General features: G+C 56.8%; 1 long non-coding RNA gene across 1 annotated transcript; it reads left to right on the top strand.

Moving 5' to 3' along the window:
• The first annotated feature begins 2,208 nt into the window (after nt 1-2,208).
• Nucleotides 2,209-15,127, top strand: LOC105697869. Its single transcript, XR_001103888.1, has 3 exons — nt 2,209-2,245; nt 3,950-4,762; nt 13,596-15,127. It is a non-coding gene; the product is annotated as an uncharacterized LOC105697869 (long non-coding RNA).
• The last annotated feature ends 1 nt before the right edge of the window (nt 15,128 follows it).

Raw genomic sequence — 15,128 nt, 5'->3', positions numbered from 1 at the left:
CCGGGGGAATTTTTGTTTTCATTTGATTACCGGGACTCCGGGAAGGAGCTAGGGGGTAGGGAAAGAGGATACCGAGGAATAACTCGGCGAGATCGGGACCCGGAGCCGGTGCTCCTGGGAATCGATATGCCCGACGTCGCTCCATTCCAGACGAATGGTCCAGATCTCGCAGCCTCTCTTTCGGCGGCCTTCCTCCTCCCTCCTTCGATCCCCTCTCGGGGAAAAAATGGTTTCCCGCCGCCACCGAGGGAGATTTCCGGTTCCCGAAGGAAGGCGCTATGGCTGGGGGGGAAAGTTTCCCGAGGCCGCGTCCGCGGGTCCATGCTCCATCCCGAGGAGCCAGGGATTACTTTCTCATTTAGATTTTATCGGGGTCGCCTCCTCGAGCTCCTCTCTCTTTCGTTGGGTCCTCCCGTTTTACGATTCCTTCGTCCTGGTGGTCGGGTCTCCTTTGTTTTTCCTAATTACGTCCCGATCCGGGGACGTTCCGCCCACCCCGTCATTAGGCGACTAGCCAAGAGGGTGGCCCCCGGGGACCGGTGTCCCTTTCGAGGAGCCCATCCCGCTCGGGGCAATTTCCCACTTCCCCCTTTCGGAGGGCCCGATTGTCCCGGAACAGCGGGACCGTTTGATACGCTGGTCACCCCGACCGGGATCGTCTCGCAGGCCGGTGGGCCCTCCGAGGGGAAGTGGCCACGCGGATGCGCATCTGCCGCTCCGCGGAGGAAAAAAAAAAAGAAAAAAAGGAAAAATGATAAAGAGAAACCCTCGCCCATTATCGGCTCGCCTATTCTTCCGTTGGGTCGCGGGTAAACCTTGCCGCCGCGCCTCCACCACGGGAATCACCTCCTAAATCGAACCTGGCGAATCGATGACGACCCACTGGTCGGGCGGGAACAAAGGAAGGGGCCGGAAACACCGACACCCGTTTCCTCCGGGAAGTGGGGATATCGAATGCGTCCTTTAAGATGCAGATCCCGAAACGTTGTCGCGACCGCTTCCTCCGGTTTCCCCTTAGAAGGCGAAGAAATAAAGGGCTAGGTGGTCACCCCCGGAGAGATCGGTCCCCGCGGCCAGGGGGATTCCTGTCGGAGCTGGCCACCGAAATGCAAATGTGCATCTGCCGGCGCAAAAAGTGCCACCGCCATTGTCTTACGTCCTCTAGGTTGACGCGGAGTCGGGGCGAGCCCCTGCCCCCAGGTTGGATCCATCTCTCAAGGACTCTGAATTCTCCTGGCGTCGGAGAAGACGCGCGACGTCGACCGCCATCGATTTCGAGGAGGGAAAAAATCTTGAAAATAGTAATTCTAACGTTTTCGAGGTTATGGGAGGCTCTGAATTCTCCTAACGTCGGAGAAGACGCGCGACGTCGACCCCCATCGCTTCCGAGGATCGAATCTCCTGGGTGGTCGAGGGTCCATCCCCGAAAAATGACCAGGGCTCGCGGGGAAAAGTCCTCACGGATCCGGCTACCGGCCTTGGCCAGGAGCTGGTCTCCCATGCAAATGAGGCGCTCCCTCGTCGTCGGTCCCCCTCCGTGCAAAAAATCCAGGTCAAACATCATCCGGGGCTGGAATTTTTATTCCCTGACCAAATGGGACAAAAGGGTCACCGAGCAGGACAGGGGACGGCGTAACGGTCCCGAGGCGAGACCCTGAGACAATCGGGGCGATTACCGGGGAACCGAGCCATCCTGGGCCACCCCTGGAGGCAGGGGAGGAAAAATGCCGGGGGCATCCCCCCGGTTGGGGATTCCGGCAATCCCTGCGAAAGAGACTCCTCGGCCTCGTCGAGGAATCCCCGGCAGAATGCCCCCGGTCGGGGTCGGCACGTGACGGGGCGCATCGGCGTCCCAAAGCGCCGCGGCGGAGGTGGAGGAGCGGCGCGCGGGCTGCGGTCAGCGCCGGGATTCGAAATACGATAGAGAGTCCGCTCTGGGGGGGGGGCGTGGGTGGGGTACAGTCGGGGCGCGAAACTCGAACGCCACGCGGGGTACAGTCGGGTACAGTCGGGTACAGTCGGGTACAGTCGGGTCCAGCTTGGCGCGGGGCGGCGGCCGGAGCGGGAGGGGGAGCGGCTCGCGCGGTGGGGGGAGGGCGCGCTCGTGAGCCCGCGTCCAGAGAGGGTTGGTTCGGTTCGGTTCGGTTTAGGTGAGGTGGCGAGAGGTGAGGTGGGGGTGCCCGGCACGGGGCCGCGGCGCAGTTGCTACTCAGACACGGGGATGCTCGCAATGCCTCTATCAAAGGTTGCGAAAGGGAAAATTCGGCTTCTCGCGGGGGGCCCCCCGGGCGCCGGGGCCGGGGCCCCGAGTGATTCGCGTGCCCCGAGGAAGACGCCATCCTTCGCGCCGGGGACGGGACGGGGAGAGGGTCCGAGGTGTGCCGGCCTCCCCGGGCTCGACCGAAGTGGAAGGAACGAGGATCGAGGAGGCACTGCGCCGCGCCGCCGCCGCCGACCCCGACGCCACAAGGGGGAGAAAACTCTCCGGAAAGCGCGGCTCCGCGACGCGCGGCGTCTTACCACGCAAGGAGCGCCGCCGCCCCGCGCCGACTCTAGAGGGGAAAGAGACGCCGCCGGGAGGGGGCAAGGCGCGGGGCGCCTCCTCCCGAAGACGCTCATTCGTTCCTACGGTCACGTGGCTTCGTTCTTATAGGTTTTTCCCGGACGGAGCGGGACGCTTGAATCCCGAACCGCCGACCTCGGGGTGGGAAGTATGGTTCCTTTGCCTCGGGCCGACCTCCCTTCGGGGATTTCTTCGATTTATCGCTCTACTTTCGACCTTCGATCGAGATTTTTCTCGGTAGATCCCTTGGTAGACCCGTCATTAACATTCGTTATCGCGCTTATCTCGTCGTACGCTTTGCGGTTCGAACTACCCTCCTAATTAACGATCGCGGATAGAATTTTCACCGCATCGATCGTCTCCGTATATGCGTGGTAATTACCTTAGCCGGTGGATTTCTACCCTGGAATTCTATTTCGTGTATCTACCGCTTTGGATAATTTACCCCTTTTCGTGCACCTGCATACGTAGGGCGGACGTTTAACGGGGTGCTTTGAGGGTACTCGCTGCTCCGATATCCCCGTAACCCGGCATATCATCCCGAGTTAACTAGCTTCTGGAATAGTTTGTGCCGACGCGAGGAAAATTTTTTATTTCAAATTTTAACATGGCGGCCTCCCTCTTTCGCGCGGGACGCTTGAATTCGGACGCCACCCCTTGATGCGTCTCCTCTTCGGCCGCCATTCTCGTGTCTTAAGATAGGAATTCTAACCTCCAACTATATGGCAGGAAGAATAGGAAATCGATTTTCAGTCGGCGGTTCGAATTTTATTTTTTACCACGCATAGGGAATTCACTTCGCGCTTCCTTGTCCTAGTGATTTATCCCGGAGGACTCTCGTTTCCTTGATGGAAATTTCGAGAATTTCTCGACTTTTCGGATGAGAATTAAAATGAATACTTTCAGAAGTTACGATTTTCGAATTCTTGATACGAATTCTAATCTCCAATTACGCGGTAGGACGAATAGGAAATCGGATTTGACCCGGCGTTTCGAATTTCATTTTTTACCACGCATAGGGAATTCACTTCGCTCCCCTCGTCCTGGTGACTTATCCCGGAGAAGTCTCGTTTCCTTGGTGGGAATTTACGAGAATTTCTCGACTTAATGGATGAGAATTAAAATGGATACTTTCGAGAATTAGGATTTTCTATAGGGGAGCCTAGAAACGAAGGAGTCGTCGAGTTTTCACCTCTCTTCCTCTCCCGGTCCCTCGACGTGCCCTCCGAGATCGGACGGCAAAATGGGGGGATTTGTTTATAAATTGGGAAGGTTTATAACGATTTGGCAGAAATTCGGTATCCGCGCTTCCTCGGGGCCTTCGAGTAGGAGGTTAAGCTCCAAAATGGCGGAGATAAGTGACGCGATACGTTTTCTCTGTTCCAGACGCGTCGCACTGTGTTGTTATGTGTTGTCATAGTTATTTCATTGAAAAATTAATTTGACCGTTAACTCTGGCGCACACAAAGTTATTTTCTGTCTGTAAAAAAATAAACCCACGAGGAAAGTAGAGTGTGAGAGAGAGAGAGGGAAAAAAAAAGGGGGAAATACGAACTGTCAAAAGAATCCGAACAACCAAAGCTTGATTTGCCGAAGGACCTTTTTAGACCACACCCTTTCGAGCATACCTCATTTTCGAAATTAAGCAGAAGCATACAAGAGTCGACGAGGAAACCAAAGAAAATAGAAAACGATAAAAAGCACCAAAAAAAAAGAAGAAGGGAGAGAGAGAATAAGTGAAGAAACAAAATTGAAAGCATTGCCTTAGAAGAATACCTACACCGCGCGGTAAACTTGAGAAAGAGAGAGAGCGAGAGAAAGAGAGAGATAGAAGGAGAGAGAGAAGTACGAAGCGACAAAAAAAAACAAAACTGAAGAAAACCAAAAACATAAGAGAGGGAGAACGTGATTATACAAAGGGAGGAACAAATTTTAGAAGAAAAACGAGAAATCGCCTACGAAAATAAATTGTAAAGATATGACTAAACTATATTTTTAACAAGTTTTGAGAACTTTAGATTTTAAAGGATTTAACATTAAATGCGGAGGAGGGAAAAAAAGGGATGAGGGAAATGATAAAATTCCTAGTAACCTAAACAAAAGAAAAAAAAAAAAAAGAAGAAGAAGAAACATGTGATCTAAAAGTCGTTGCTACCAAGAGAGCCTTATGTCCTTGTTTCAGTTAGTTCGGTTCCACATGTAAGTACAAACGTCGACCACCGATAGGCCTTATCAATGCATGCCCTAATCCTGCATCCATCTCCCTGCTTGGATAAGAGCTTAGAGATCGTTCCGCAATGCATGGGCGGCTCGATCCATCGATCTCGATCCCGCTTGGACGCTTTTCCACCCCCTGAGGGTGGACAATCCCTTCCGCCTTAAATCTCGCAAAGTGTCACAACCCCATGAAGCGGAAGAGCAAAGGATCTCCCCCGATCGATCCTTTCGCCGGAAATCCGGCGAATTTTGTCCAGCCGAAGGGAGGGACGCGGAAAGCCCCTTTTCCTCGTCCGAAAGTCCTCTTGGATTTTTCCTGAAAAATCCCGGGGGTATATCGGCCCCACCCGGGGGAACGAGGGTCGCGACAATGGCGGCGGCGCCAGGAGCGATTTTCCCTATCGCGTTAACCGGCAATTATGGGAAAATACGAGCGAGGGAAAATCATTGGATCCCGGGGGAATGATTGCGCGTCGCGCCGGCTGCGAGGGGGTGGTGGGTGGGAGGCCATTTCGAATTTCCTATTTGTGGGTGCGGGGGGGTGCGGGGAGGTGCCAGGCAGGGGGGTGGCCATTTTTTCGATGATTTCCCGGCAGGCGCCTTCGGTGCCCTCGTCCGGCGGCCATCGGGGAGGGCGGCCTTTTTTCCGCACCCCTCGTATTGATCCCGGAGTCATTCAAAATGGCGGCCGGCTCGAGTCAGCCAATGACTGGCCGAATCGATGACTGCAGCGAGCCACCCCCGGACCGACCAATGGGAGCCCGGCCACGGGAGCCACGCCGACGCTGCGGAACCGCCGGACGAGGGGACGCGGCCCGGCCGGCGTCGATGACCCGGCCGCGTCGATGATTTCGTAAAACTCCTCGGAAAATCTCGACGCCCCCTCTCCGCGGCCTCCCCGCCGTGTTCGCACCCTGCCTTTACCGCCGACACCCTCCGGAAAACGCCCCGACACCCGCGCCTCTGGTTTGCGGCCGCCACCCGGAGCGACGCCGAGGTCCTCCTCGACGCCCGAGTCCTGGAGTCGAAGGCTCGGGGTCTTCCCGATTCCCTTCTGTTGTCAATGGTCAGTCCCGGATTTCGGGACAATTCCCCCTAGGGTGATGTCAATGACCCGACGCTCGGAGGATGCGCCGAGATGGGGAGGGATGTCACGAGTCGAATGCTTTGGTAACTCGAGTCACTCGAATTCGAATGCAGTGACTACTACAGTTTTGACTCGGTGTCGCTTGCATTCGATGCGGCGAGGAAAATGACTCGATTTATGGCGACTCGAGTCGATGCGATATGACGAGTCGAGTACTTCATCGACTCGAGTTACTCGAAAAGAGGAGTTTAGATTCGAGTCGACGCGATATAATTTATATAACTTTATCAACTCGAGTCATTCCAGTTCGAAAGCATTACCAACACAACTTTAGACTCGAGTCGACGCGATATAACGAGTCGAGTACCTTACCAACTCGAGTTACTCGAATTCAAAAGCATTGACAACTCGAGTTTAGACTCGAGTCGACGCGATATAACGAGTCGAGTACCTTACCAACTCGAGTTACTCGATTTCAAAAGCATTGCCAACTCGAGTCGACGCGATATAACGAGTCGAATACTTTACAAACTCGAGTTACTCGAATTCAAAAGCACTGCCAACTCAAATTTAGACTCGAGTCGACGCGATATAACGACTCGAATACTTTACCAACTCGAGTTACTCGATTTCTAAAGCATTGCCAACTCGAGTCGACGCGATATAACGAGTCGAATACTTTACCAACTCGAGTTATTCGAATTCCAAAACATTGCCGACTCGACGTCGCATATATTCGATGTTAGGAGTCGAGTCAACGGTCGACATGTAGAGTAAAACAATTCGAATAACGATAACTCGAATAAACAAACAAGACTCGATTGTCATCTCGGTACGAGTAACTCGGCCTCCCTCTTACCCTCGCAACTCGCTTTCGAATACTAACTCGAGTTACCCTAAAAAAAAATGATTCGAGTTGTATGATTTAAAATACTCAACTCATTCCACCACTAGTTTACGCGAGTCGTCTGGTTATTTGCTTGAAAAAAGTACTACCGACTGTTTACGCTGTCCTGCAAACTACCCCTCGACCCGGCAAATTTGTTTAACCCCGAGCTGCGCGTCCACCTCGGTTTTTCGGTGGCGAGCTTTCGGACTCAAAGGCCGCCGACCCGTGGGAAAGCGTTCCGAAGATAAAAATCACCTGTTGCCGCGGAAGGGGAGTTTTCCACGGGCGTTCGTGAATATATCGACGTCTCGTGGAGACGGAACTTTTCCCCCCGTTTTCATCGGTCTGAGACCGAGTCGGGTCGACCTCGACGGCGGATCCGCGATTCTTCGAGCTTGCCGCGACCTTATCTCCGCCACCTTGATCCTGGAAGCGTCGAATCGCGTTATCTTATCACGCTGCTCCGCGGGATCGAAAGTCGGGAAAAAATGACGGCGGCCCCGAGGGGCAGCGGACGGAGCCAATGATCGGCCCTGTCGCGGGCTCGGGGGCAAACAGCCCCCCGGTCGCCCCCCGCCACCCTGCGGCTTTCTCCGCTGTCCTACGGCTACGGCGGATGTCCTTCCGCCGAAATTTCAATTTCCCCGCCCCTACGCAGTCGTTCGCAGTTCCTTTGTACGCCGGTATCGCCGGCAAAGAGAATGTCGAAACTCCCGCACCGGGCTACTGAGCGATTGCACCACGCTCCTATGTGCACGCGTGTGCCAGTGTGTACTTAGATTGGCTCCTATTGACACAGAGACCGGCCACGTTGCTCGGTACAGTCGGGAAAGAGTCAAATAGCGAGGAGGTCGACTCCTTGCGACGCAATTTTCCGATACTTCCGGTATCGAGCCCCGAAAATTCGATGCATTTTCCGCGACGGCGGCCAACGCGGTCCCTGGAACTCGGGGCCCGCTTTCCCGCGAGTTCCACGTCTGGTTCCACTTTAACCCTTTCGTTTCCACGCGAATTTTTTAATTTGCACCTGTGGGCCATAATACAAATTTCATATTAAGAATTTTATAATGGCAAAGAACTGGGAAATATGTTATATATTAATTATATGTCGTTTCACGCGAATTTTTGAATTTGCACCTGTGGGCCATAATACAAATTTCATATTAAAAATTTTATAATGGCAAATAACTTGCGTAATATGTTATGTATTAATTATATATCGCGATTTTTCCGATCCTTCCGATATCGTGCCTCGAAATTTCGATGCATTTTCCGCGACGTTTGGCTAAAAAAGAAAATGAAATATTTTATATACTAGATATAGATTTGTTATCATTGAGTAGCGCACTTTTTAATATACAAGGATATATACACATCTGCATAATTCATTAATTTTTCTTCGAGAGCATTTCTCTCAACGTGAATGATTTAAAAAACAAATGCATGGTGGTCACCGGTGGCAGCGAAAGGGTTAAACAAAGAGGAAAAGCGACATCGGGAAAAAGAAAATCACGTTTCCCCTCGTAACGGGAACATTTCATTGGTATTATTAGCCGCGATGAGCGCATATAGGAAGCGAGACCTTATCACTGGAATAACGAGCCGATAATAAAATCGTCGAGGCTTTGTTGCGATTAGAGACGCGGACATATTCCTCGGCGACGCGTCTCGGGGTGGTCTGTCTGTAAAATTCGTCTAGAGAAATGAAATCCAAATTTCGGAGTAACTCCGGGCCCGTCATATGGAGCCGTCGCGACGCCCTTTCCATCCCTCTAGGTTGGGAAAAGACAATTGAAAATTGAGAGTAGAGGGCCAGTCCGAAGGTGCGTTTCCATCTATGGCCGATTAGGGGTCGATCGATCCCTCTATGGCTCGAGGGTTAGGGTAGGTTAGGTTAGGTTAGGTTAGGTCGCGTAACCTTCGCGTTAAAGATTAAACGCTAACCGGGCGTTAACCCCCGATTATAACCAGGATGGCGACGTCGGTACGAGCGGTCACTTCTTGAGGAGAGTGTACTAAGCGCGCCGGTTTTTCTAGAGCAGGCAGTTTTTCTATTAAGCTTCATTTGTTTCTTTCATTGCGTAATACGCCGGACGCGTCGCGTCGTTCCATCCGACGTCGCGATTCCTTAATTCCCGGATCTCGGTCCGGTCGTCAATTGAGATTTTGAAATTCCGAGCGGAGGATTTCCTCGACTCGCGTTCCTCCCTATCGGGATCGTTGGGATTTTTTTACGGCCACGCGGTCTCGGCTGGTACTGTTTACTTGTAACGACATCTGTCATTAGCGACAATCAACCGGGATTCGAGCCTCGAGAGCAGATATCACCGCTGACACAATTCTTCGCGGAAAGACCGGCTCCGAGCGCGTCGCGACGGCTGGATCTCCTACGAGGGAAAATAATACATGCACCGGGAATGCATTCAAAGAGAGTAATTATCCTTCGAGGAGTTTTCATTGACCGGGAGCGGAAATCCCATACGTCGAGGATAAGAGGTCCGATCGGCTCGAGAGGATCATTAAAAAGATCCCCGTCCGAGGTAGGGGGTTAGCCCGGACAAAAACCAGAAGGCAAGGGTCCTTTCGTTCCCCGTTTCGCCGCCAGGCGTCACCCCAGTCCAGGGAGGCGCTCGTTAGGGGTTGCGCTGAGGCGGTCGCGCGAGATCAGCGGGTCGGCGGCACCCTTTACCTCGGCCGAAACCGAAGGAGGCGGCGCTCGAGTCCTGGAGACTTTTCCGCAGGTTTTCCGGAGGTAGGGTCCCGAGATTCGCGACTTCTTCGACGTAGAAAGGGTCGATGGGAAATAAGTCGCCCTCCTCCGATCCCTAAGACGAATGTCTTCCTCCTAAGGCTGGCCCGATCCGCCACGAGTCGGCCGCAACTGGTGCTGGGGACGCACGTGCACCCACTACGTCGGGCAACGCGGGGCAACGCGGGGCAACGCGGGGCAACGCGTCTGCGCGAGGGCCCCGAGAGTCCAGCTGCCGATCGGCATCGGGATCGGGATCTGCGGCCCGCCACCCACTCGCGTCGGCTCGATTCTCACCTGTTTGGAGGGCCCGTGCGCCTCTCGGGCCTTCATTTGTAATTTAAAGTGGGCCCCGATTGCCCGATGCATCCTGCGAGGGTTATTTATCCCCGGGCTGGCGGCAGCCGATCGGGCAACCGGCGCAAAACCGCGCGGCGGGTCGGCGGAAAAGTGGGCAGGACTTGGCACAGGTGGAAAAGGGAGTTTCTCCGGACAGCGGTCAGCCCCTCGGAGGGTGGCGGGCATTTTTTCTCCGCGTCTCATTGGCCATCTTTTATCCCGCCGGGGTGGGACCACCCCGAGATACGTGGGGTCAGCCGGAGCGGAAGGAGGCCGCGTCCACCCCCTCGCTTTTCCGGCTTTTCCTTTCTTTTCCCTCCGCGGCATTTGTCGACCTCTTACCCGAGCCGATAGAAGAGGATCGAGCCGGGGGAAGTATCGCCGCGAGGAAGTCACCCCCTCGAGCCGGGGGGAGGGCACCCCCACCGGGGCTCCCACACGTGGCGGACACGTGGAAAAAAAGAGGAAGAGCGGGAAAAAAATCGAGTGGCGGGCCGCGGGGTGGGATCGTCCCAGGGTGGGGGTGGCGACCGGAGGAAGGGCGAGGAAGGGTGGAAACGAGAGGGCGGGTGGCCTGCCGACGCGAGAGAGAGAGACGCCGACGTGGAGGGGAGAGACGTCGGGGATGAAGGACGTGGAGGGTGGTTTCTCCGGCGCGGTGGGGGTAGACGTTAGATGGGATACTCGAGGGGCGGTAGGGGTTGCTCGGCGATGCGCTTCCCCTGGCTCGAGTGGCCGAGGGAGTTCGTAAGACAAGGGACCGTCCAGTGGACATTTTTTTCCCGGCCTCCCCTGCCCCGCGGCAGGATCCCCAATTTCATCGATTTCACCCCCCGGGTCCACTCTCGCATTTTCGAAACCTCCCGTTCGGCTAAGGGGTGCTTTTAGAAAGGGAAAGTGGAAGAAAACGGGGCGGAAAGAAAGCCCCGTCTCTCCCACCCCGGAGCCTCCTCCGCGGTTAGTCACGCATGTGTTACCATACGGGGCACGGAGGCCATTTTCGTTTGCGGTCCCCCTTTTTACGGTCCACCCCCTCGAACGAAAGGGGGAGACCCCTAGCATTTTTCGGCCAGTCGAACTCTTAAATTCGTGACGAGCACACGGCGGGGCAGGCTGTCGATCCCGAGGGGAGACTCGAGCGAGGTGCGGTCGCCATCGGGCCCTTCGAGAGGGCCCCAAACGTCCACGAGGGCTCCTCCAGGGAAGAGCCCTCGAATTCCCGGTCCGTCTCGATTCCCCAGGCGTCGATCTCCGAATATCGGTGAGTTCCTCGAGGAGATCCAGGGCCCGTCGAGGGAGACGGACGCGGACTCCGTCCTCCCTCCGGTGGAGGCGTCCGGGAGGGGTGGGAGAAAAGAGCGTCCGGTTCTTACGACCCTCCTTCCGGGGCTCGCCCCACTCTTTCTACCCCTTAGACGTTCCCCTAGCCTCGCTCGCCCCACCCGGGCGGGGGCGCGCGCCTCCGCGCCGGCTGGTGGGAGCGACTCTCGGAGGGGTGGCTTGAAAACTCCTGTCCAGGCGGCGGCTCAGTTTTTCGTCCTCCGAGGGTTGAAATTTGGAGGCCTCGGAGGTCCACGATCGGCGGAGCGTCGCCCGGAGAGCCGGGGGGCCCCGGGGGGCAGGAGCCCCCGGGGGGCCCGGCCGAGGGGCTCCCGCGGGACCCGGCGGCGCGCCGACCTGCCAGAAATTTCCCGGCCGCGCACCACCTAAGACAACGCCCCTACCCGGCCGCGTTCTTTAAGGCACGGGGGGTGGCTTTTAGTCAGACGCACGCGGTCTGAGACGCGCGCCACCACCGGCCACGGAGAAGGACTTAGCATTTCTCGCGAGTCGCGGACCCGAGTCAGTTCGGTTCCTCCTCCGTCAAGGACTCGACCCCGAAGGAAGCCCTGGCCTTTCCTTTTTCGGGAGTCTTGACGCCCACCGGGACTCCGCCGCCCTGTAAGGACCTTTCGGGGGACCCGGACCTCCGGCCCTTTTCTTTCCTCCCGAGTCACCGGGACGCCGGTCCCGCTTACCTCGCCCCCACCCTGGACCCTGGCCGTCGGCGACGTCGCTCACCTGTGGCTGGCTCCTCCAGTGGCCGAGTTCCCTCGCCGCCGTGGTTTCCGCCGGGCCTCCGACTTGGATTTCCCGGTGTTCGATGTGGTGCCCCGAGGGACTGTGCGACCCGGTCGACCGACTCACGTGCTCCTCCACTTCCGGGCCCAGTTCCTTGGGGGTCTTATCAAGAGCTGTGATAACCTCGGGGACGCTCCCACGGAGCCCGGTAGACCTCGGAGGGGTCATCGGTGGATGGGGCTCGGCCGTCGAGAGTGGCCCGCTACGGTGCCCTACGTCGACGATTTTTACACCTCGGTCGGGACGATCCGACGCCCGCCGAGTGCGGGAAGCGAGGTTCCCCGTGGAAGCCCTCGAGCCGACCTGTGAACAGTGAAGCGCGACGTGGTGGACGGGTGGCGGGAACTCCGGGAGATACGTCACGGCGATCCCTCCGACGTGTCCGACAGTCCGTCGATGTACTCTCCCGGGTGACGTGATACGACCTGGGCAAATTCTAGTCTAAGGGACGACGACGCGAGTCCTGACGACCAGTGCCGCCGACCTTACGTTCATTTGACGTCATACCTCGACCTCGCGAATTTCCTGGCTCGATGGATCGAATCGCGGTGCCGTGTTCTGGGCGATGTGCGGAATCGGACTTTTTTCCTATCCTCTCTTGCGGAATTTCTTAAATCTCGCGCGGCCCGATCCGTATTCTCTTCTGCTTCCTGCTATGACACCAAATAAAGATACGATGGATGGCATGCCGCAGTGTTTCGCATTTATTTATCCCTTCGATTTTTTAACCGCGAGTCCTGGGCGACGAGCGAGGCGTCGCGACGGCGCCGGAAATTGTGAACGCCGCGTCGGCCGGGGCGAATAAAAAAAAAAGAAAGAAAGAGAAAAGGGAAGACCGAGGCCGTCGAGGATCCGCGGAATCCTACCGGCGGACTGTCGACGGTGCGGGGAAATTCCGCGCGACTCTCGATGTTTAAGAGAAAGTAAGATAAAAAATACAATCGCCTCGCTCGCAGGTCGAAAATCGGATTTTCTTTTTTTTTTCTTCTTTTTTTCTTTTTGCCTAACTTTTACGTTACTCCCGTCGACGGTCGAGTGCATCCCCGCGCAAGGGACTACGAGGGTGGAAAAAGTGTCGTCGGGGGGTCGAACTCTACTCGCGCCCCAGACCTTCGCTTCAAGCGGCGGATATCGCCGGCGGAAGGGACGGCACCCTTTGTTTTCCTTCCAGAGGCGGAGTTGCGAGGAAAAAAAATTCTCGGCCGCGAGGGAGATCCTCCCTTCCGGGCAACGATCAAGGGGCTAGCTCGCCCGGAGGACTCCCCACGTGGGGAAAGGCGAGAAAGAGATCTCGTCCTCCACCCCCGGAGTGATTTTTTTTCTCGGCGAATCGCCGGCCGAGGTGGAGGCGGGAAATCGTCACCCTCGGCGACGCTTCGGGGAAGTTCTCGGAAGGGGGTGAAATCCCGCGGTGGTCGCGAGGGCTCGACTCCGTCCACCCTCTGGGCCCTTTCGCGGGGATCGGGATCACGCTTCTTTCCTTTCGGGATTTTCTTTCGGCTACCGTTTCCTCCCACCCTCGCGATCGGTTCCTCCCCGGGAAGCGAGGGCGAGAGGGACGAACGCCCCTTCTTAGAGGGTGCAAGAGGCGGCGGGCTAAGTCACGAGTTTGGATTTTTTCTCATTTCAGCTTCAAGCGGGAGACGCGTTGCAGCGAGAGATTCCCGCTCAGGAGAGGAAGACTGGACGAAGCGGAAGAAGCGGAATAAGACTTGAGATCAGAGGCAGAGGAGCAGGAGCGAGACCTTCCGAGGCGCGAGGAAGAGCGAGCGGGAAACGCGGGAAGAGGAGAGACGTCCGGTTCGAGGAGGAGCGTGCCCCGAGGAAGACCGAAGGATCCACCTGGAAGGGAAGAGCACGGAGAAGGAGAAGGAGAAGCGGCGGGAAGGGAGAGGGAGATTAAAGGAGAAAGAAAGAGAGAGAGAGCTCGCCGGGTCTCGCCCGAGCACCAGCGAAGGAAGAAACCCCGCGCCATACATATAGATTTCAGTGTGTTCAAAAAACGAGTGTACCTAAGTGCAATATTAATTAAAAAGAAGAGGAAACCTACGCTAAACGATAATAAGAAGCAACTACCGGGGCCGGATCGAACCGCAGGGCGCGGCGATCGGCGATCGATTTCTAATCGTTTAGAGATTAAACCTAGAGTCGCATCTCGAGGCGGAGTCGCCACGGAAGCGACGCCCTCGGGAGGGTCCTAGGCAGAAGGCGCCGAGAATTCGAGGAAGAGGAAGAGGAAGAGGAAGAGGAAGAGACGAGAGTCCGGAGGTCCCGAGGGAGAGGGAGAGAGAGAGAGAGAGAGGAACGGGCCGTCGTCCCGCGCGATACACATCTCACGGTCGCGCACACCTCGGCGGGAACGCACCCGACCGGGCGCGGGCGCGCACCACACACACGCACACGCACACCACGGGGCAACAAAACTCAGGGCAAAGCGGGACGACCGGACGCCTCTCCCGTCCGGGAGCCGAGGATCGGCCTTCGACCTTGGACCCCGAGCGGCGTCGACGTGGACCTCCGCGTCTCGTTCACACCGTCCGGGCTGGGCAATCCTGAATTAACCTGAACTTAAGTGTACGGTAGATGTTAAGTAGTTAGAGAGAAGAGAATAGAGCGCGCCTCCTCGAGTAGGAGGGGGTGTAGCGGGAGGACGAGGGACCGCGCGAGCGCGACCCTTCGCGCGCGCCCGCACACACACACGCACCCACACAACCACACCACACCCACGACAGGCACACACTCTCGGACGGAAGACGCGACGGAGACCGGCAGCGACCTTCGCGAGTAGTGCCGGCACGGGAGGGCCGATCGGGAGGCCGGCCGACTCGCCGCTCCAGGAGGTTTGATGAGCCAGGTCCGAGTGGGCGGCTCCAGGAAGAGTCCGGAGTCGGGGAAGTGACGCCTCGCCGGGAGCGACCTCGGGAGTCCCGGCCGGGCCCCACGGGAAGCGCGGAGGTGCGCCCGCCGCCGAGCTGGTTACCAGGAGCGGTGCCAATAACCGGGCAAGCTGCGCCGCAAGGGGGTAGCCCGGGCTTCGCGCGAAGGCCTCAAGATTTCGGACGCGACGGCGGCCCTGGACCTGCGAGCGCAGACCCAAGCCCAGCCGGAGTTCGGCCTAGACCAGCACCATCGCGCGCCAAACCCGGAGACCCGGAGGCACCAT

Source organism: Orussus abietinus, unplaced genomic scaffold (genome assembly GCF_000612105.2).
Source record: "Orussus abietinus isolate OABI.00-Male unplaced genomic scaffold, Oabi_2.0 scaffold13, whole genome shotgun sequence".
Taxonomy (NCBI): domain Eukaryota; kingdom Metazoa; phylum Arthropoda; class Insecta; order Hymenoptera; family Orussidae; genus Orussus; species Orussus abietinus.
The sequence above is the reverse complement of the archived record's forward strand: the minus strand, read 5'-3'. Positions and strand labels throughout refer to the sequence as shown.